The sequence below is a fragment of the Rutilus rutilus genome, assembly GCF_951802725.1.
Source record: "Rutilus rutilus genome assembly, chromosome: 6".
In the NCBI taxonomy this organism is placed as follows: domain Eukaryota; kingdom Metazoa; phylum Chordata; class Actinopteri; order Cypriniformes; family Leuciscidae; genus Rutilus; species Rutilus rutilus.
This window is the reverse complement of record NC_140214.1, coordinates 15,474,617-15,496,921: the sequence shown is the minus strand read 5'-3', so window position 1 is coordinate 15,496,921 and position 22,305 is coordinate 15,474,617. Positions and strand designations below refer to the sequence as shown.

General features: G+C 35.4%; 1 gene segment (V, D, J or C); it reads right to left on the bottom strand.

The window, feature by feature from the left end:
* Positions 1-1,053: 1,053 nt before the first annotated feature.
* Positions 1,054-1,749, bottom strand: LOC311292376 (T cell receptor alpha variable 18-like). The segment is given in 2 exons: positions 1,710-1,749; positions 1,054-1,421 (listed from the first exon to the last, which is right to left on the bottom strand).
* Positions 1,750-22,305: the final 20,556 nt, after the last annotated feature.

Genomic DNA, 22,305 nt, shown 5'->3' with positions numbered 1-22,305 from the left:
AGAGCACAGTAATACACAGCAGAGTCTGATACTGTAGCAGAGGAGATCTCCAGATCCACATGGTTTTGTTTTTCTTTTCTGATCTCAGTAGTGAATCTTGAATCTACAGCAGACATCTGAGCTTTTTTTGCACTGTCTGAGATGGGCACAAGGAATTCAGGAGCTGATCCGGGAAACTGACGGTACCAGTAAAGAGTAAGTGCAGATGAATAACTGCAGGATAAAATAATACTTGAACCTTCGACAGCAAACTCCTCTGTTTCGGTTGGTTTAATTTCATTTCCATACGTTGCATCTGCAAAAGAAGATCAAATCTTTAATGAACTGGTGTTTAAATTGAATCAGTCATTTAGACGTACCAGCATAAAATACAATATACTGTACAATGTAAATAAATAGACTTTATACTTAATTTTGAGCAGACATTAGCAATTCTGGCTGCTCAGAATACTTAGATGTAATACTCAAAATACTTCAATACTTACATGCAAATGCAGAAAGCAGAATGACAGAATGGAGTATCATTGTTTTTGTTCCTTATGCTCTGTCGAACAGACTCTCTAACAGATGCTTAACAAGATCACATCAGATGTCAAAGCTTTAAACCCTCCCTCTTCCAGAGATCTAAATGAAAGAGCAGATCAGATCTGTTTCATAGTCCACAGTGTCATCACTATTCATATGCTATAGTGCATAGCTCCATCTTGTGGTTACTTACTAACTTGTACAACATAAATGCTCAGAACACAAACAGAATGTGATCTGATTCATTCCTCAAGCTTTGGTTGTTATAGTACTGTAGATCTATATATCAGGTATTCATTTTATGGTCCTGTACAGTCACCACAGCTTAGACACAAAAAAGCAAGTTAAATTGTATTTAAAACAACAACTAGTGGTTTGGAGAACATCCTAAGAGTGCAGTGTGTAACGAACTGCATTAAAAGCATTAAGTTATTTAAAAAAAAATCTAAATCTATCATACCACTGATGATAGTTATATAGTATGTAAACATAATATACTGTTAATTCAGATAAATTTATGAAAAGAAATTAGTTGTACACCTTCAGCTTTGTCAGGTTTTTGTACAGTGTTCTAGTGTTTCCTGTGACTGTGGGCCTCAGAGCACAGTAATACACAGCAGAGTCTGACACTGTAGCAGAGGAGATCTCCAGATCCACACGTTTGATTTCTTTTTCTTTTCTTGTCTTAGTAGAGAGCCTGGGATCTACCTCAGATGGCTTAGTCTCTTTCACACCCTCTGATATAAGCACAAGGAATTGAGGAGCTGATCCGGGATACTGACGGTACCATAGAAGTGAATATGCAGAGGAATAACTGCAGGATAATGTAACAGTTGAAGCCACTGCAGCAAACTCTTCACTGCGGTCTGGTGTGATTTCATCTCCAAAATTCACACCTGGAAAAGAACAAAATAACATTTTAATTTTCAAATAGTTTTAGTTTTGAAGTTGATTGATTACAAGGATTTGAATCAATTAATACTAGTTAACAATTATTTAAAATTTTAATATTACTTTGTCATTTTGAAAAAAAATATATATATTTAGGAAGTAATAAATATTTGTATATTTAAAAAAAAAAACTCATTTAGCATTTAATATGAGAAAATTATTTGCCAAAATATATACGTATATTCTAAAATTAGAAATGCAAATGCACGCAAAACATACACAAATGCACTTACATGCCAAGGCAGAGAGCAGAATGACTGAATGAAGTATCATTGTATGTGTGTGTGTGTGTGTGTTCACTACAGCAGGACTGAGCTTTGTGACAATCTAGCAAATGTAACAAGATCATCTGAGATGTTAAACTCCTCCCCTTTCATCCTCAGTTTGATGAAAAACAAAAAACAAAAACTCACATATACACCCAATTTAAAAACAAATATTACATTTAGTATAATAAATGCCATATCTGCTCACGCAGGTCAAGAAATAATCATTTTTATGCAGGTTTACACAAAACAATTAAGATAGATTTTAGCATATAGACCTTACATAAAATTAAAATGTATAGAGCGGATGAAATTATGAAATCATTTTAAATTCTTAAATATATATATTTTTAATTACACAGTCAGTATATTATTGCTGTGGGACAGAAGTCAACAGCATGTGGATTTGCACTTTGTCATATAATTGAGCACTTCCTCTGTTTTTGTATGAGCATTGAGTGTGTTTGAGTCACAGTGGGCTTCAGAGCACAGTAATACACAGCAGAGTCAGACACACACACATCCCGGATTGTCAGAGGAACTGATCTTGATGTGGAGTCCAATGTTGCAGAAAATCTCTTCTTATATTCAGGCTCAGTAGTTCCTTCACCAAATGTATATTTATTTAGAATGAATGTTGGTGATCTGTTTGGTAGCTGTTTATACCAGAAGAGGTATGGACTTGTATCAGTTGTAGTATAATTACACATTAAAATAACTAGATCTCCTTCACTTGCAGGCATTTCTCTATAAGACTGTTCAACCCTGTCCTGTCCCGAGGACACTGGAAAAAGAAAAAAGTTAAAGTCATTGACATGAATTATTTGCAAAGTAAACTTAAACATTTAATAACCTAAATGAAAGTAAACTCTTTCATCAAATGTTTTGCTTACCATCATAATGTGCTATGAAACACAGGGAAATCAAAGCCCATCCAAGCATAGTTGTTCTCTGAGGTAAAATAACTGAAATTCACTCAACAGTGCTTTTAAAAAACTCTGTGTCTCTGTTCCTGTCTCACTGAGATCTACTTTACAGTTTTTAACAATTGCTATGACAGATTTTTCAATACATTTAACAATTTTCCAAAACTCTTAACACAGTTAGCACTACATCCGCCTGCGTAAGCTATACTATTAACACATTTCTTGTTGCTTTAACACAAAATGCATACAATTAACACACATTTAAAATGCTTGAACTTCTTTTACACACAAGCTCAAACAAGACCAAAACAATGGATTTTTACTGCCAAATTTACCAATGCTGTAACACTGTATGTCAGAACAGATAACACCATGTTCTAAACCTAACCTTACATGCTAAAGTCAAAGTAAACAGCTGCTTATATTGTGAATTGAAACACAAATATATCCCCTGTATTTTATTCTGTTCTTACTGAGAAACAGCTGATTGAATTATGCAAATAATTAGAAGATCTTTTTATTTTTTTTATTCTTCTGCTTTTTCTGTTCGTATATTTTGTATTTTCACATTATTCCATTGCTAGTGAGAAACAGCTGATTGAAGTTATGCAAATATGGGACAATGTGGCATTCCACCATTCCCGTGCAGTCACAGCCTGGTTTGACGCCCATCAGAGGATGATGACCATTTTCCTTGCCCCTTACTTCCCTTTCCTCAACCCCATTGAGGAGTTTTCTCAGCCTGGAGATGAAAGGTTTTTGACCATCATCCACAGGACCAAATGTCCCTCCTGTATGCAAAAGATGCTGTATACCAAGACATCACAGCTGAACACTGCCAGGGGTGGATAAGGCATGTTACTGTAAAAGATTCTTCCCAAGATACCTTGCCAGGGAAGATATCAGGTGTGATGTGGATGAGAACATGTGGACAAATGCAGAAGACCGGGCAGATTAGAAGATGACCTTTTCTGTTTGTATATTTTATATTTTCACATACAGTAATACTGTAAATGGCAGCTATATTGCATATTTTTGTTATCTTGCAGAAATGTCCTGTTGCAAATAAAGCCGTTACAGCAGTAATTCTGTCTTCTTTGTTTCATAAACCATACATTCCATAAAGCTACTCTAAGAAGGGTCATTTATTTTGTTGTATTGAATTTCTGCTGCAAAAAAAACAACAACAAAATGCATTTACATTACAAACAAAACAAAAATGTAGAGAGACTTCAAAAGAAACTGCAGTGCAAAACACAATCTATGATCAATACAATATCTATAGATATAATAGATATAGTATAATATACCTATAGAATAATATGTCTGTTGTATAAGGGCAGACCTGACACATATAAAATAATGCAGTTTCTGTAATTCCATCTGATGTTAGTGTTTTTTATGACATTGTGCTATGATTGACTAAATGTTCCTGGTGGAAGAGAACATGTGTTAATGTTTTGGTAGACATAGTGTATTGTGTTAGTGTATTATTGTATTCTGAAAATTGGTTTTGCAGTTTAGTTTATAATGTGTGATTTTGAGCATGAAATTAACCGTTTTGCCAATTGTGTGTTTTAGGTGTGTTGGTGCGTTAAGAGTTTAGGAAACTTGTTAAATGTATTGAAAAATCTGTCATAGCGATTGTAAAAAACTGTAATGTATCATGTCACATGATCTACTCATACACAAAGGGAGCAATTCTGACCTCTTGTGGATAAAGTTTAAAATTACTTAAAATTAGTTTTTTTTGGAAACCAAGAACAATTTTTCACAAAAGTAGGATTAGCCTAAAATATTTTTTGAACACATGCTTGATCCCCTCTACTCATCTCTAGGTGTGCAAATTGTAAAGCCATTTACTCACTGTATATACCACTGGGCAGAAGATTTTTCTTTGCAGAAGATTATTGTAAATTATCTGAAGAAGGTGTGCCTTGACTGTGTAGATGCTAATGGGTCATTTATGCCATAATGCTTTAAACTAAACTAAACCCTTTTCTACCTACAATATTCATGCATTTGTAGTTAATGTGGCTGCTTTGAATGGACAAGAAGATGCTTCTATTCCAGAGGGGTCTGTATATAATTCAAGATTTAAGGGTGCCATTTCTCCTGAACTGTGGAACACTATAGGTTTTTGTACAGTGTTGTTGTGTTTCCTGTGACTGTGGGCCTCAGAGCACAGTAATACACAGCAGAGTCTGATACTTCAGCAGAGGAGATCTCCAGATCCACACAGTTTTGATTGTCTTTTCTGATCTTAGTTGTGAATCTTTGATCTACATCAGATGGCTTCACATCTTTTGCACTGTCTGAAATGAGCACAAGGTATTCAGGAGCTGATCCGGGATACTGACGGCACCAAAGTAAAGACCATGCAGAAGAATAACTGCAGGATAATTTAACACTTGAACCCTCGGCTGCAAACTCCTGTGTTTTGACTGGTGTAATAGTATCTCCATTACTGGCACCTGCAAAGAAAAATGAAATAGTCTCAGAGGGTTCAAATATTATCACTATGCTGGTAAAATGTGTACATTTCAGAAGTTAATTCACTTATAGTGCACATTAATATATTAAGGCCACAAAAGGTTTTGAACAAGATAGGTTGTCCTGAAAAGCTAATCAACATTGTGCGTACACTACATGATGGGATGAAAGCATCTGTACTAGTTGATGGAGAATACACCAATAATTTTGAGGTGAAAACTGGAGTCAAGCAGGGTTGTGTAATAGCACCCACGCTATTCTCAATATTCCTAACAGCACTGCTGCATTTGGTCAGGAAGAATATGCCAACTGGAATAAGCCTCAGGTACAGATTTGATGACATCGTCAATATCCGACGCCTTAAAGCTAAGACGAAGACCTCAATCACAACAGTGTGCGAACTGCAGTATGCAGATGACAATGCCATTGTCGCCCTCACCAAAGGTCCGTAGGACCTTCAGCATGTGATTGACGCGTTCAATAGTGCTTGCTCTTGGCCTCAAACTAAATGCCAAAAAGACACAGGTTGTTTACCAGCAACCAAACTCCCAGACTCAAGGACAGCCAAATGTATCAATCAAGGTAAATGGACAAGCTCTGGAAAACGTAGAGAACTTCATTATCTAGGAAGCAATCTATCAGCAAAGGCTAATATTGATGCTGAGATCAACCGAAGGCTACAAGCCGCTGGATCAGCTGTTGGGAAGACACGTGTCTTCAGTAACAAGGACATCTATAAGAGTACTAAAATGAAAGTGTACAAAGCTGTTATTCTTCCAACACTTTCATATGCATCCGAGACCTGAGTAACCTTTAGTCACAATCTAAAATCCCTGGAGAAATTCCATGACTGCAGCTTACAACAGACTCTTGGAATTAAGTGGCAAGATCAACAAACTACTATTAGTGTATTCAAGCAAGCCAAGACCACAAGCATCGAGGCGATGGTAATAAAGAACCAGCTGCGATGGGCAGGTCATGTAGTCCGCTTGGAGGACACTAGGATTCCCAAGCAGATCATGGACTCAGAGCTGGAGGCTGGCAAGCGCACACAGGGAGGTCAGATGAAACGATACAAGGACACTCTACATCACAGCCTTAAGCAGTGTTTCATCAAAGCCAACAACTGGGAGCAACAAGCTCGGGACAGGAAATTATGGAGGAGCACTATCCATTGTGGTGTTAAAATATTTGAAGAGCAACTGAGAAACAAAAGAGAAGAAAAGAGGGCAGCTCGTAAAGCTAGGCAAAGTGCTGCTGTCCTGAGTCTGACACCTGCTGTAGCTGATCCGAGCAACACCTGCCCTCACTGCCATAAGATATGCCGATCTCGGATTGGACTTGTCAATCATCTGAAAATACACAACTAATGCAAGCAGACATCATACTCGACTAACGAGGGATAGCAAACGACGACTGGACAAAGTAACTGAGGAGTCACAGGGTTTAAATAACAGGGAGAACTACCCATACACAAAAGAATTGTATTTGAAATATATTTTCTGGATATGTTTTGGAATATATGCACATATTTGAAATTGGCCAAATAAATATATTTCATACTTATATTTCATATATTTTTGTTATATTTCAGAATATATTTCAATGTATTTGGAATATATGCCACATATATTTTTGACACTTTTGGGGACCCGTACAGAAAAAAATACATTGAAATATATTCTGAAATATAACAAAAATATATGAAATATAAGTATGAAATATATTTATTGGGCCAATTTCAAATATGTGCATATATTCCAAAACATATACAGAAAATATATTTCTTTTGTGTATGGGTAATGAGTAACTAATAGAACAACAGGTGAATCAAATCAGTAATTAAGGAAACAAGCTGGTACACACTGGGAAACTATAGGTCAGAGAACACATGGCAGGGAAACAGAACAACACAATGAACAAAACATAATCCTGACAGTATTCGTGTCATAAGAAAAATCATTATACATTATATCAAACATTGTCATACATTTTTGCATTAGCAGTCAGCAGCACTTTATAGACATTGCAAATGTTTACTAATGTCACATTGATGCATTTAAAGAAAAGTAAATAGTTTGTTATTAATTATTTAGAATTCATTTTCACTGCTGCTTGATCCAGTTGAGAGTTTATTGAGCATGTAAACTGGGAATCCACTTGTTTTAGGTTGGTACCTAGCCTGGCTAACGTCAGACCACTTTCTCATTGATTTTCTCACTTTCTTTCACATGTTCATTTTCTCGTATTTGAGGCGTGGTTTACGAATGTCGCTACGAATTTCTATCAAATGCGCCTGTACATAGCTCATAGCCAATCGTTTCAATTATACCAGATGACGTATGTAGAGCGACAGATATTCGACGAAGAAGAAGACGATGGGTCAGAGATTTATGTGTACACCAGAGTCCTGCACGGGTCCGATTTTGTAAATCCGCACCCACCCGTACCCGCAGTGCTTAAAACCGCACCCGACCCGTTTTCCCACAGCAGCACTAATTAAAATCTGCACCCGAAATAAAATCAGTTTAGACTATCACATTATAGACACACTTACAAAAATGTTTATTGCCAGGTCATACAGAAGTTATTACACGACAATTAACACAAGGACAACTTCATCCGAAGCTGTCAAAAGGCCGGTACATGAAGAACATGGCTAACGTTACCACAAAACTGAGTAGCCTTAACATTTTACCAGTCGAACAGACGCGGCTACAACACTATATGCCACGCAATTTCGTCTAGCCTACATCTGACCATTTTGGGCTCAAACACGCCCTGCACACCACACATACTTAACAGTGTTAAATTTTAAAAATACCGTTCGATAGAACTGCTTTGTTACCACATGCAGTTATCTGCGTGCTTCCTCGAGGATGAAGTTCCACATTTGCGGCTATCCAACACAAAAATGTTTGCAGCAAAGCCTTTCACAATATTTTCTTCAGATAACTCCAAATTTCTCCCACACACTGGACTTGATTTTTGATGACGTATTGTCGACAACTTTACAGTCTCCACTAGCTATTCTTTTCTTCAACTCCTCAGCATCCATCTCGATGACTGCAAGCAGATCGCGCGCGCGGTTATGATGAATTTTTAAAAGTGAAAGTAGCCTAGGTAACGTTATAGATCCTGGGAGGGCGTGGGGCGTCGGCACAAATAAACTGATGTGGATTTTAAATTATTTTATCAACTTGAAATACAGGCATATTCCATAGATATAAACAAACTGCTTCGGTGTGTTGCATAGACGTCGTCATCGTCTTGCTGCTCCCTCCCCGTTCTGTGATTGGTTCCCTTTTTGAGGGGAAAATTTGGTCCATGGTGTCCAGGCTGCCTAGCAGCGTGAATAAAATTGCGCTGTGCTCAAGGCAACATGGGGAAACCCAGGCTAGTTGGTACCAATAAAGATAAGGGTATTGGTCACTGGTAAGTGCAGTGAAGTGTAACCACGTCATGTTCAGAAGCTGTTTGAACTCCTGTTGGCTGATTAACAGAATCTTGTGCATTGCACTCTGTCAGGAAATATAAAAGAAAGTAAAGAAACAAATCTGTTTTCAAGTGTATTCTGATGTAAGGATAATAAGGAATCATTTTAACTAAAAGCAGTTAGGCTACTTTACCTAGAACTGCAGCCAATAGAAGAAAACTCTTCTGCCAGATTAACTTATTTTACATATTTTCACATCTCCTCCCCAGCCTGATAAATGAACTTGTTCAATGTCAAAATAAAAGAACTCACAGACAGAATGTAAATGCTCTTTGAAATATTGTGCTACCGGGTTACTTACTGTACATCTCCATGTCTTATGGCACTACAATGTTTACAAATACAGGCTCTCATTTCTCTTGATGTTTCACCAACATACAATAATCCACATGGGCAATGTGTAACATAAATGACATTGCATGAATTACAAGTGATGATACTTTTTAGAAATATATTTTTGCCTGGTTTTCTTTTATGCCTAAAATAATTTACTTCACACAGGTGTTACCACATATTTTATTATATTTGGGGCTGGATAGATTGTGGTTGTGATTGTGGTTTTCACTAGAGCGGTTCAAACTGAAAAGAGCTTCAGGTTTTTGTACGACGTGTTTCATGTTTTGTATCACTGGGCTCCAACTCTCAGAGCACAATAATAGAGAGCTAAAATCTGACAGACGTACATCAGTAATAGTGAGTTCAGTGGATGTTTGTGATGTAGTCGACTGAAACCGATCATCAGAGGTGCGTGCAGCACTATATGATCGTGCACCTTTATATGCTAAAAACAAAAGTTCTGCTGCATGTGGATACTGTCTGTACCAGTAAAGCCGAACATAATTGTTGGTTGTACTATATGAGCAGCTCAGCTTGACAGTTTCTCTTTCTTCTGTGAATTTTTTCTTTTCTTTATCTGGCTCAATATTGTCCCCAGACACCAAACCTGTGAACAATAAGCAGAATATAAAATTATTTTTGATTTGTCATAGCAAGGCTGACCAAAAACATTACAAATACAAGACACAATGCAAATAGTAAAATTGACTAAAATAAGATTGTTGAAACATTGGCATTTTTCAGGCTTTCAAACCTCCACTGTTTAATCATCATTTGCTAAATAATTAATGTACCTGTTCCCATAATTACTATGAGCAGAAAACACCTGTCCATGTTGAATAAGATCAGCTGTTCTTTGTTGAGCCTTTCGATGTTCTGCTGCACTGCTTATGAGACACTGAAGGACGTAAAGACACCCATGAACTTCCTGCTCACTGGCACACGCTCTCTGTCTGTCAAGGATATTTATAACAAATATTTTTTGCAGAATTTTTTTTTGGGGGGGGGGGGTCGAAATTAAAAGTAAATGCTTATATCTTTTCTGTCCTTCTGAGATATACAGACATGAAATATGTGTATTGTAATGTGAGTCTTTTATATCATAATATTTTATGTCCTTTTTTTTTTTTTTACAATTCATACTGCATCAACCATGCAGCTGCTGTTTTTCTCCTTATGCAAATAAAGAAAGAGGCAAAGAAAGAGAAAAATAAATAATAGACTAATATGTGCAGTTTCTTACAGTTTTTCTCAGTTGCTTTGGACATTTCTCGAATCATTCTATTTGCAAACCAGTAAGAACATTTTGCAAAGCAATCCATACAAACAGCCCCACACAATGGATTACCTGCAAAAACCTGTGACTTGCTCAAAAGTTACTAGTTTTAAGTCACTAGTTTTAGCTCACTAGTTTTAAGTAAGTACTTACATCAATGAACATATCAGTGCCATCAGAATGACAAGTCCTTGAGTTTAACAAGCAAGGTAGTCAAAATTAATCTTATTAATATAAGAGTGTACTCTGCTAGTATTTCCTGATGTAAACTATGGTGACAGTTTAGATAAAAAAAAATCCAACCTTTAAGGACACCAATTTTCTTTGTGAATGAATAATGTATCGTAAATAAATAAATGTTCTTCCTTAAAATACAGGGTGAATAAGTTTGGACACCCATATGTTAAATTCCCATAGAGGCAGGCAGATTTTTATTTTTAATTTTAATTTTTAATTTTTTGTTTAGGATACTATGCATCCTGATAAAGTTCCCTTGGCCTTTGGAATTAAAATAGCCCCACATCATCACATAGCCTTCACCATACCTAGAGATTGGCATGGGGTACTTTCCATAAGATCATCTCTCAATGCAAATCAAACTAGCTACAGTATTAGGCTAACTGAAATAAAACCATGCCAATCTCTAGGTATGGTGAAGGCTATGTGATGATGTGGGGCTATTTTAATTCCAAAGGCCAAGGGAACTTTATCAGGATGCATAGTATCCTGGATCCATGAAGTAACTGGCCTTTAAAAATAAAAATCTGCCTGCCTCTATGGGAATTTAACATAGGGGTGTCCAGACTTATGCACCCTGTATTTTAAGGAAGAACATTTATTTATTTACGATGCATTATTCATTCACAAAGAAAACTGGTGTCCTTAAAGGTTGGATTTTTCCTAATTTTTTAAATTAAGGCATTAAGTTCAGTTTCCAAAAGATGATTTTTTATTCCTCTTTTTAGTCAACTTTAGTAAGGGTGTCTAAATTTATGCATAGCACTGTATATATATATGAAGAGTTCAGATGCAAAAGCCTCTAAGAGCCATCTGAAATTTTCTTCTAGAATGATCATTTTTATCAAGCTTGTATATTTAAGTTCAGTAATTTTACTTAAATGTCAATTCATAGGTAATTTTCATTGCCATTTAAGTGAAATTACTGAACTTAAATATACGAGCTTGATAAAAATGATAATTTTTCTTCATATATATATATATATATATATATATATATACTGTACATACATTATGTGTAGCAGTATAGTATGAATGTATATATACTGTATAATGCAATACAGTAATATGAACTGTTATAGAAAGTGTACAGTATTACAGCACAACATTGTTGGATTACACACCTGTTCTGCCCACAAAACATTTGAATTTTTGAGGACACATTGTTCTCCCAACATCCGGCTGCCCTTCGGCCCGCCTCGGCCATTGTAAGGCCATGAATGAGAACATGATCCACAATAGTGGCCCTTATTTCATCAGAAACATGCATATGTCCTTGGTCTCTTACCTCTTCCTCTGTTTTGCCTCCCTACCCTTCCACTCACTTATCTTCTTCTTTCTGACTGTTGACCCTGTTTGTTTTCTTGTTGTTCTTCCATTTGTCAGAAATTATAACACTGTGTTGTGCGCTGTCTATATGCTTGCCAACCGAACGGTTTTGAGATGCACCTCTGAGCTATTTTAGAGAACTGGTTGAACATTGATTGATCTAACACTTTACATTCCCTTTATTAGTGAAATTCAATATTCACCTGTGCTATTCATCAATTCAGGACACATTTACAAAAAAAAGTCTAATAGAAATGTATAGAAAATGCTTAATAGATTGTGACAACTAGTTTAACCATTTTGCATTTAATGACTTATACAATTAACTATTACCTTGATGTTTTGGGGGGTTAGACTATTTAACAGAGAACCAGAATACATTTTGATCAACATGACAAAGTAATTATGTAGGAAACCGCAGACAATTGTACAAAATCAATTGCATGAACATACCAAAGCATTAGCAATATGTTCAAAAGAATGATAACTGGCTTTTATGACGTGCACAAGTGACTAGATGATGTGGAGGTTGAACAAGTTTTGAGAATTTCAATTGTGATCTGAGACTGAGGAAAAACTGTAAGAACATTTAACAACACTGCAGCCCAGTGGCGTTTCAAAATCTATTAGGCTGGATTACTTGGTGCATGAAAAAGTGAAGGAAATACTGTGTGTTGTATGGATGTGATATCATTTTCAACTTAAAACTGTATCAGCGATATTCTTGCTCTCTCTCACTGGGTAAAGTGTTTTTGTATAGAGCTGATGTGTTTCCTGTGACTGTGGGCCTCAGAGCACAGTAATACAGAGCAGAGTCTGACACTTCAGCAGAGGAGATCTCTAGATCCACATGGGTTTGTTCCCTTTTAGTGATTTTAACAGACAGTCTTGGATCTACATCAGACTTTTTGGTGATTGTTGTACCATCAAAGATGTGCACAAGAAATTCAGGAGCTGATCTGGGATACTGACGGTACCAGTATAGATAATCTGCAGAGGAATAACTACAGGATAATGTAACATTTGATCCCTCCTCAGCAAAAAGCTCTGTTTTCTTCGGTGTGATGTTTCCAGACACAGCAGCTGAAAAAATTAGGAAAAGTTAATTTTTTCATTAGATTTGTTTTAATTAAACTCATCATTAACAATAGATAATACATATATAACATATACGTACATACATGCCAGACTGTATATGAGAATAACTGAATAAATATCCATTGTGCAGTGCACTGTGTTCACTTTAAGATGATTCAGACTGAATTGTTTCTATAGAGTCTGAAGTGATCAGATTGTGTCAGATCTGTGTAGTCCCTCCTCTCTGAGACACATCATAAGTTTTACATTTCACATCTGAGGACAGAACAACGATCCAGTTACAATCTCTAATGGTTTTGTCTGTTTTTTTCTTATGTATTGTACTACAGCGAAAATTGATCTATGATCAATTTGATTATTTGAGAAATATAATTTATATCAATTTTAAACATCTAATTATCCAATGTCACTTCAGTTTCCTTAAATTTTTTTTATTTAATATATTTTGTAATATTAATTTTAATCATAAAGATATATTCATAAAATACATTTAATATTGTATTGCAAACATAATAAATAAATAAATATTTCAGATTTCTCAAACTGGCAGCACATGAAGTTTATAATGTAAGTAGTCTGGCAAATAAAACACACTAATGCACCTTTATAGATTTTATATTCTTGTATAAATGTTCTCAAATAGTTTTTTCTTCTCACATGTGTCAGATTTTTGTACAGTGCTCTTGTGTTTCCTGTGACTGTGGGCCTCAGAGCACAGTAATACACAGCAGAGTCTGATACTTCAGCAGAGGAGATCTCCAGATCCACATGATTTTGCTTTTCTTTGTTGTGTTTAGCAGTGAATCTGGGATTTACATCAGACTTCTCATCTTCTTTTGCTCCATATACGATGAACACAAGTAATTCAGGAGCTGATCGTGGGTATTGACGGTACCAGAATAAAGTCAGTGCAGTTCCAAGAATCATAAGACACATGATTTATTGTTGAGGATGTTTTTGTACAGTGATGATGTGTTTCCTGTCACTGTGGGCGTCAGTGCGCAGTAGTACAGCGCAGAGTCTGATACTTCAGCATTAAAGATCTCCAGGCTCACAAGATTTTTGTCCACTTTTGGTAAAATGCGAGGAGGAAGAGGGTTACTTGTGGCTCCTTGTGGGTAAATCCAAGCCAGGAACTCTGGTTTGGATATGGAATATTGGCGATACCAGTGCAGATTATTTATGGTTCCTTCATATTTACAGGAGAGAATGGCTTTTTGTCCCACAGATGCAAGTGTCCTGTTTGTCTGTGGTGTTATTGACTGTGCCATTGTGTCACCTGCAAACCGTAAAATATAAAACATCTCATCAAACTGAATTTGTATCATTAACTTTATAGCATTAAACAAAAGTATATCTAAAAATAAGCTTCACTTACTTTTAATCAAAAATACCAGAAGAAAAGCGCAAAGAATCATCATGTTTGCTCTGTGAGAAGTTTAATGATCACTCTGCTTTTACTCAAACCCACACAAGCTCCTCCTGCACAGAAGGAGAACACAGCACTGACATGAACTGCATCTGTGTGATCAATATTTGGTATGAAACAAATCTAGAAATCTCATTTAGTTTATTCACAAAATGCAGTTTATTGTATTGCTATTTGTTTTTGTTTTTTAAATATTTTATTTCAGTTGACATTTATTATATTTCAAGTAACAAAAATGTGTTTTTATGATTTTAGTTTAAGATATAATAATAACCCTGCTTTGAAGAGCTGAATGATGTTATGATATATCGCCCTCTTCTGGTGCTCAATAGGCTTATATATAGCAAATGCATTATTTGACAGAAATGTGCACTGAAATGTGATTTCTGCTCATATCATAATACATTTATAGTAATAACCAAATACATTCAGTGCATGTGTTTTGCAGCATATTGATCACTATGGATTTTTTTTTACAAGAAATGCCTAAATATAATTTATAGGCTTAAGTTAATGTCAAATTTTAAAATTGTGAAAATCGATTTATGAAATGAAGTGGAATATTTTAAAATGATAGACTTAATCCAAAAACAAATTTTAATTTAGGACTGTATTTGCAAGTTGTTTGAGTCACAGTGGGCTTCAGAACATAGTAGTACACAGAGTCAGACACACACACATCCTGGATTGCCAGTCGAAAGGAAGTTGTGCTGAGATTTGCTTGAAATCGCTCCTTGAACTCTTCATTGTCTTCGAATTTACTTGGGAATTCCATTCAGCAGCAATCTGATATTTGCTAATATTTGCCATCATCCATAGCAGTGTTGTATGTCTGCTTATCTGAGTAACTGCCACTATTTCAAGCCACTCGTATCACAATGCAAACTTTCACTCTCTTCCAAACAGATGAAACTGGGACCGTCTTGCATCAGTTATTGTCATGTTTGTGTTTAGTTTCATTCATGGACTGTTAGTTTGTTTTTCTTCAGTTACCGGCTCCCTTTGTTCTGATTTCCGGCCACTCATTAGTTACTATGGACACTCATGCCATCAACAACCTGTTCATCATTTAGTTAGTTATCATTGTATATTTAAGTTCCTCCTTGTATTCAGTTGATTATTGGATATTGTCGTGTACATGCTGTTTTGTTGCCTTCTTGCCAGTGAATTACTTAAATTTTGTTTGTTTGTTTAATAAATATTTTGTTTATTTGAACTATTTTGGGACTCTTTCTCATCATCATCATCAACATTACAGTTATTGATCGTCTTGCAGTTAAATGACCTCAGATGCCTTTAGCATTAATATTGCTATTATATTTTTGCAGTGTTTGACTTGTTGCTATCCAATTGTTCTGTATGTTGTTGTGGACTTTAAGATGACATATACTGGTCAGATTATAAAATAAATTCAATGCAAACTTTAACTGTACAATAAATTTCATATCCACATATTAATTTATACATGGTTGACTATAAATTATCTCTTACTTAGTAGATTGACGGGACTAAATGAACAAGCTCCTTTTAAACATTTGTTGAAACCACCATTAAGTGTAGTTTTTTTGGACACCTTTGTGGAATTGAAATGCAATACTGCGAATCAGGTTTTTGTACAGTGTTCTAGTGTTTCCTGTGACTGTGGGCACCAGAGCACAGTAATACACAGCAGAGTCTGACACTTCAGCAGAGGAGATCTCCAGATCCACACGTTTGATCTCTTTTGTAGCTTTTGAAAACAGACGAAGACCAGGCTCAGATGTATTTCTATATTCAGTGACAGAAAGTAGGATCTCTGGTTTTGCTCCAAGATACTGGCGATACCACTGGAGAAAGTTAACATTGCCAGTAGTGGCACTGTAGTTACAAGAGAGAGTCACATTTTTACCCTCAATAACATGTTTTTCTGAAGTCCATGGTTGAATTGTATCAGCCAAAGCAGTTTCTGTGGAAAAGAAAAGTCTTTAGTCAAGCAATACAATTATATAACAGAGCTATCTGTTATATTACTTTTATATAATATTGATAACAATTATTCATAATAAACATATTGAATGAATATTTCTTACCCATGCAAAGTTGTATTATTATCCAGGTAAAGAGAAACATGATGTCTTCAGAGAGACAGTGATGGAATAGATTGTATTTGAATAACTGTTTGACTGTCTCACATTCTCAACCGTGTGGATCAGCTCCACCCACTGCTGGAGGATGTTGACATGAAAAAAGGCTCATGTCAGAAACTGCACACTTTAGAGCTCCTAGTTTTTGTAAGGATGTCTATGTAATATATCAGTTACAGTGGGCAGCAGAGCACAGTAAGCACAGCAGTGTCAGATACACTGAGATTCTGAATTGACAGAGAAAAGAGTTTGAGGATTTAACATCTATATAGGGGAGAATACATTTTTTCCCCACATTCATTTCACACATGTCTAGAACAATTATGTGGTTTTGGTTCAATTGATACAGTTCATTAATGCTTTTTTTCTTGATATACCCCAAAAGAATGTAAGTGAAATGTGACGACATGCCCCATAGTTGGGGTACATTTCTAACATGTGAGGGTCACATTGTAACATGACCATAATGACAGCTTAAAATGTTATCTGATCTAATCAAAAGAATATACAGACAAACTACATTTTGTCAATAAAATACAATTATTAACTTTAATGGAATTTATTCGTAAAAACAAATGTTTGAGTTTGACAACAAAAACACTGCAAACACAGCTATACAGCATAGTTCAAAACATAATAATAATTCATAATTTCTGAACTTTAACTCGATGTCGAAATCTCAGTCTTTATTCACCTTTTTTTCATGGTTTGGACAGAATAGAATTGTGTATCACAGTTTTACAACATGCCCCACCTGTGCAACTGAGATTTAAACTCTATTTTGCAGCTGCTTGAACCAGTTGAGAGTCTACAAAGCATGTAAACTGGGAATCTTACCAGAATCTTGTGTATTGCACTGTCAATAATAGGGGTGTGAAAAGATTAATCGTGATTAATCGCATCCAAAATAAAAGTTTGTGTTTACATAATAAATGTGTGTGTACTGTGTATAATTATTTTGTACATATAAATACACACACATGTATATATTTAAGAAATATTTGCATGTATATACTGTATATATTAACATATAATTTTATTTATATATATATATAAATATTTGTATATATAAATAACACATTTTTCTTAAATATATACATGCATGTGTGTGTATTTATATATACAAAATAATTATACACAGTACACACACATTTATTATGTAAACACAAACTTTTATTTTGGATGCGATTAATCACGATTAATCTTTTCACAGCCCTAGTCAATAAATATAAAAAAAGCAAACAAATCAATTTTCAGATATGTGCTAAAGATAATACAAATTTGTTACATTTAACAAGTTACATGCCGAGAACCTCAGCCATTAAAATAAATTCCTCACCCAGATTAACATAGATTATAACAGTCTAATAAATATTCCAGTGCAGAAATGTTTGCAGACGTTACACACATACAGTGCGATCTTAAATTAATATTTCCCACCAACATCACAGATTATGCCACACTGTGGCCAACTTCTGAAATTACATTGTTTTTGTCAGATAAAAAAAAAAGACAAAGTGGAAGGTTTTTACCTTTTTTTATCTTTTGAACTGTACTGAAAATATGTATATTAATTTTATTGAAATAAAATATGGTCACAAATGAATGTAGAAAACATGTGGTTTTGCATTTGCGGCGGAGAAGTTTGAATTCTATTCGAGCAAGACAATGTTCTGTTTGTCAGTGTGAGACATTTAATGGTCAAGAATATCCAAGAATGGAATTATTGATTATGTAAAATAAATGTAAACTAAAAGTTTTACCAATCTCATTTGTCATATTAAATTTTAACATGCATGTAATTGTATTTTCTTTTCTTTATGAACAGAGGAAGATTTGTTGCAATCTGTGTCTTTTTTCAAATTATATTATTTTATTAAATAATTTTATACTAATAAAAGCAGAATATTTTATATATAAGTTTTAATTTCATATCAATTTCTTAACAGGCCTAATTCAACCTCACACAGGTGTTACCACATATTTTATTACATTAGATTGGGGTTTTGATTGTGGTTTTCACTAGATTCGTTCAAAGTGAAAAGAGCTTCAGGTTTTTGTACGACATGTTTCATGTTTTGTATCACTGGGCTCCAACTCTCAGAGCACAATAATAGAGAGCTGAATCTGACAGACGTACATCAGTAATAGTGAGTTCAGTGGATGTTCGTGATGTAGTCGACTGAAACCGATCATCAGAGGTGTGTTTAGAACTAGATGATCGTGCACCTTTGCGTAATAAATACTGCGGTTCTTTGTTTGGATACTGTCTGTACCAGTAAAGCCAAACATTATCACTACTTGTACTATATGAGCAGCTCAGCTCGACAGTTTCTGTTTCTTTAGAGTTTTTTTCTGTCCCTTTATCTGGCTCAATGTTGTCTCCAGTCACCAAACCTGTCAACAATAAAAAATAAAAAGTGATTTTATTTGTGAAAGTAAGGTTGACAAAATAATATTGCAAACACATTTCACAGCACTTACAAAATTGCTATATATATACATTAAATATTGTATTTAATTATGCTGTTTTAGTTCCATCAGTGATTTGTTTTCAGTCCATAATTAATGTAGTTTACCTGTTCCCACAATGAGAATAAGTATGAGGCATCTGTCCATGTTGAATCAGATCAGCTCAGTTCTCTGTTGAGGCTCTCAGTTCTCTGAGCTGTAAGTCACTGAAGATCACACAGAAACACACACAGGAACTTCCTGATTTATAAAGGCTTATATACTTGATGTCTTTGCATTTGTCAGTCTGACTAATTTCCTCTCATTTCATGAACATGGAAATATTAACTGATGGAACTATATTAAAAAAAATACTTTGTGTAGTTATTTAGCTAGCTTTTTATATATTATATAACCATAATTTGGAAAAAGCAAGAGCTCTGAATATATTCTCTATATTATGAGAATCATTTGAGATATTTTAATGTTTTTTGTGACATTTTCTTTAATTACAGGATATTCTAAATTGATTTATCAAGGACAGTAGACAATATTGTAGGGTTTTAATGTGCTTCATCTTTATATTGCCAAATATTCACTGAATGTTATTTTGTTTATATTTTTATCCTTTTTACAATAAGCTGATTAAATTAAGTTGTCTACCTTTTGATTTTGGTAGCTACCTGTTTCCATTATTTCTCTGACATACATGTTGTTATATTGGCAGTTACAGCTTTTTTTCTCACTGTCATTTTCTCTGTCTCTGTGTTTCTCATTATAACAGGTTTTTGTATAGATGTGTTTCCTGTGACTGTGGGCCTCAGAGCACAGTAATACACAGCAGAGTCTGATACTGTAGCAGAGGAGATCTTCAGATCCACATGGTTTTGTTCCTTTTATTTTCAACTTAAACAGAGAATCTTGGATCTACTTTAGACACCTGAGCTTCTGTTGCACTTCCAAAGGTGAGTACAAGAAATTCAGGTTTTGATCTTCCATATTGACGATACCAGTGGAGATTATCTGAACCTCCAGGGGAAAGACTACAGAATACAGTAACATTTGAGCCCTCCTCATAAACAACATCTGTTTTGTTTGGCTCGATGACATTTCCAAAAACAGCAGCTGAAAAAGCAAACATTTGTTCAAATACATTTGTAACTTTTTAGTGAGAGATTTTAAATAAAACCTATTAATATATATAAAAATAATAATATCCTAATTAACCAAATAAACACACCTGCTGAGACACAGAACAGAATAACTGAATGAAAATCCATTGTTCAAGTGTTCACAGTGAGAAGAGTCAGACTGAATCGTTTCGTCCTCAGTCTCTTTCAGACACGATGAGATCATGTCAGATCTGTGAACTCTGAGTCCCTCCTCTCTGAGCAACATTATGAGTTATGTTCTGTAAATTCAGTTATTTTGTTCGTTGTTGCAGTTCCTTTAGTTATTGTCTGAGAACACTGCCATCTTGTGGCACGTTATACCTACACAATGTGTTATTTGTACAAAGTACTTAAACTATAGGTTCCTGTAGACTTGGTAATGGACTCATTACATCAAATTATTTACATATTCTACTTTATGTACTGTGTTAATCACAGCTCTCTTAGTCTTTGTCTTTGTGTATCTTTCTTCTTTCACTATAAGATAAGGAAAGGTTTTTGTACAGTGTTCTTGTGTTTCCTGTGACTGTGGGCCTCAGAGCACAGTAATACACAGCAGAGTCTGATACTTCAGCAGAGGAGATCTTCAGATCCACACGTTTGATCTCTTTTGTAGCTTTTGAAAACAGACGAAGATCAGGCTCAGATTTGTTATAATATTCAGTGACAAGAAGTAAAAATTCTGGGTTTGCTCCAAGAAACTGGCGATACCAATGGAGAGTAACACTAGTGCCACTAGTGAGACTGTAGTTACAGGAGAGAGTCACATTTTCACCCCCAAAAACAATTTCTTTTGAAGTAAATGGTTGTATTGTTTCACCAAAAGTATTTCCTGTGAAAAAGCAAATGACAATTAATCAAACAATTAAACAGATTTATACAATTTGTGCAATTTAACTATTTAAATTTATAAGCCTTTATATTTTTTTATAATAAATATATTGATTGAAAGAATATGTCTTACCCATGCAAAGTTGCATTATTATCCAGGTAAAGAGAAACATTGTGTCTTCAGAGAGACAGCGATGGCAAAAATAATATTTGAATAACTGTTTGACTGTCTCACACTCTCAACAGTGTGAATCAACTCCACCCACTGGAGTGGTTTATTCTATAACAGTAAGAAAAAAAATTGCTCATGTTAAAAAATTAGAGCTCTTAGTTCTGTCAGGATGTTTATGTGTTTCAGTCACAGTGGGCTTTAGAGAGTAGTACCAGAGCCCATCTACGGAGAGCCTGCCCACTCCCTATTAAGTCCTATTGTACCGAATTTTGGTTGTAGTTCCACCAGAGTTCCACTGGGGGCGATCGCCCATTAGTGCAGAATGAATGGGAGTCTATGGGGCTAGACGGCTAAATTTGTCTCTTTCACCCGATTGCCGTTGAGAAATCTCAGATTCGATAGTAGGTTTTGCAAGTTCAACATGGGTTATAGGTCGAAAGTTGAATGAACGAGTACTTATGTCCTTTCGATCTCTTACAGGTTGAGTTGTTGTTGCCCATAACACGCTAGCATTCTGCTAATGAATGCTGATTGGTCAGTGAAGGACTGATTACGACCAGAGATACCGCTTGATGGCATCGTGGCATCCGAACCGGGACCAGAAACAAACAAAACAAAAACTCGTCTAGCACGTGTATTTACCTGTGTCCGCTGTGTTGTTGATGCCTGGAGAGAAAAGAAAGTGCAGAGCGCGAAAGCACCAAAGTGACTGAAGGATTGCCATAAAGCAGTAGCTCTGGTCGTACGATGTGTATGACGTCATTGACACTTTAAAAGACTTTTTAAAGCAAATAAGTGACTCTAAAAAATCTAACACCCAGCAGTGTGTAATTTCTTTGCATCTCCTTTCGAATACAATATTCAAATTACTAGACAAAAAATTATATCCTGAGAAAAGTGGATTTTGATGGGTATAGCGCCATAGACCTCCATTCATTCTGCACTCGTCCTGTGAGCGCCCTCATATGGAATCAGAGTGGAACTGCAACCATTTCAGAAGCCGGAAGTGTACTGAGAGTGAAACTTCTCGCCTTATTAGACATTCTCTGGTAGTAAACAACAGAGTCAGACATCCTTGATTGTCAGAGAGACTGACCTTGAGGATTTGAGATCTGCATGAAAACTTTCCTCAAATTCTTTTTCACTGCTGCTTGATCCAGTTGAGAGTTTATGGAGCATGTGAACTGGGAATCC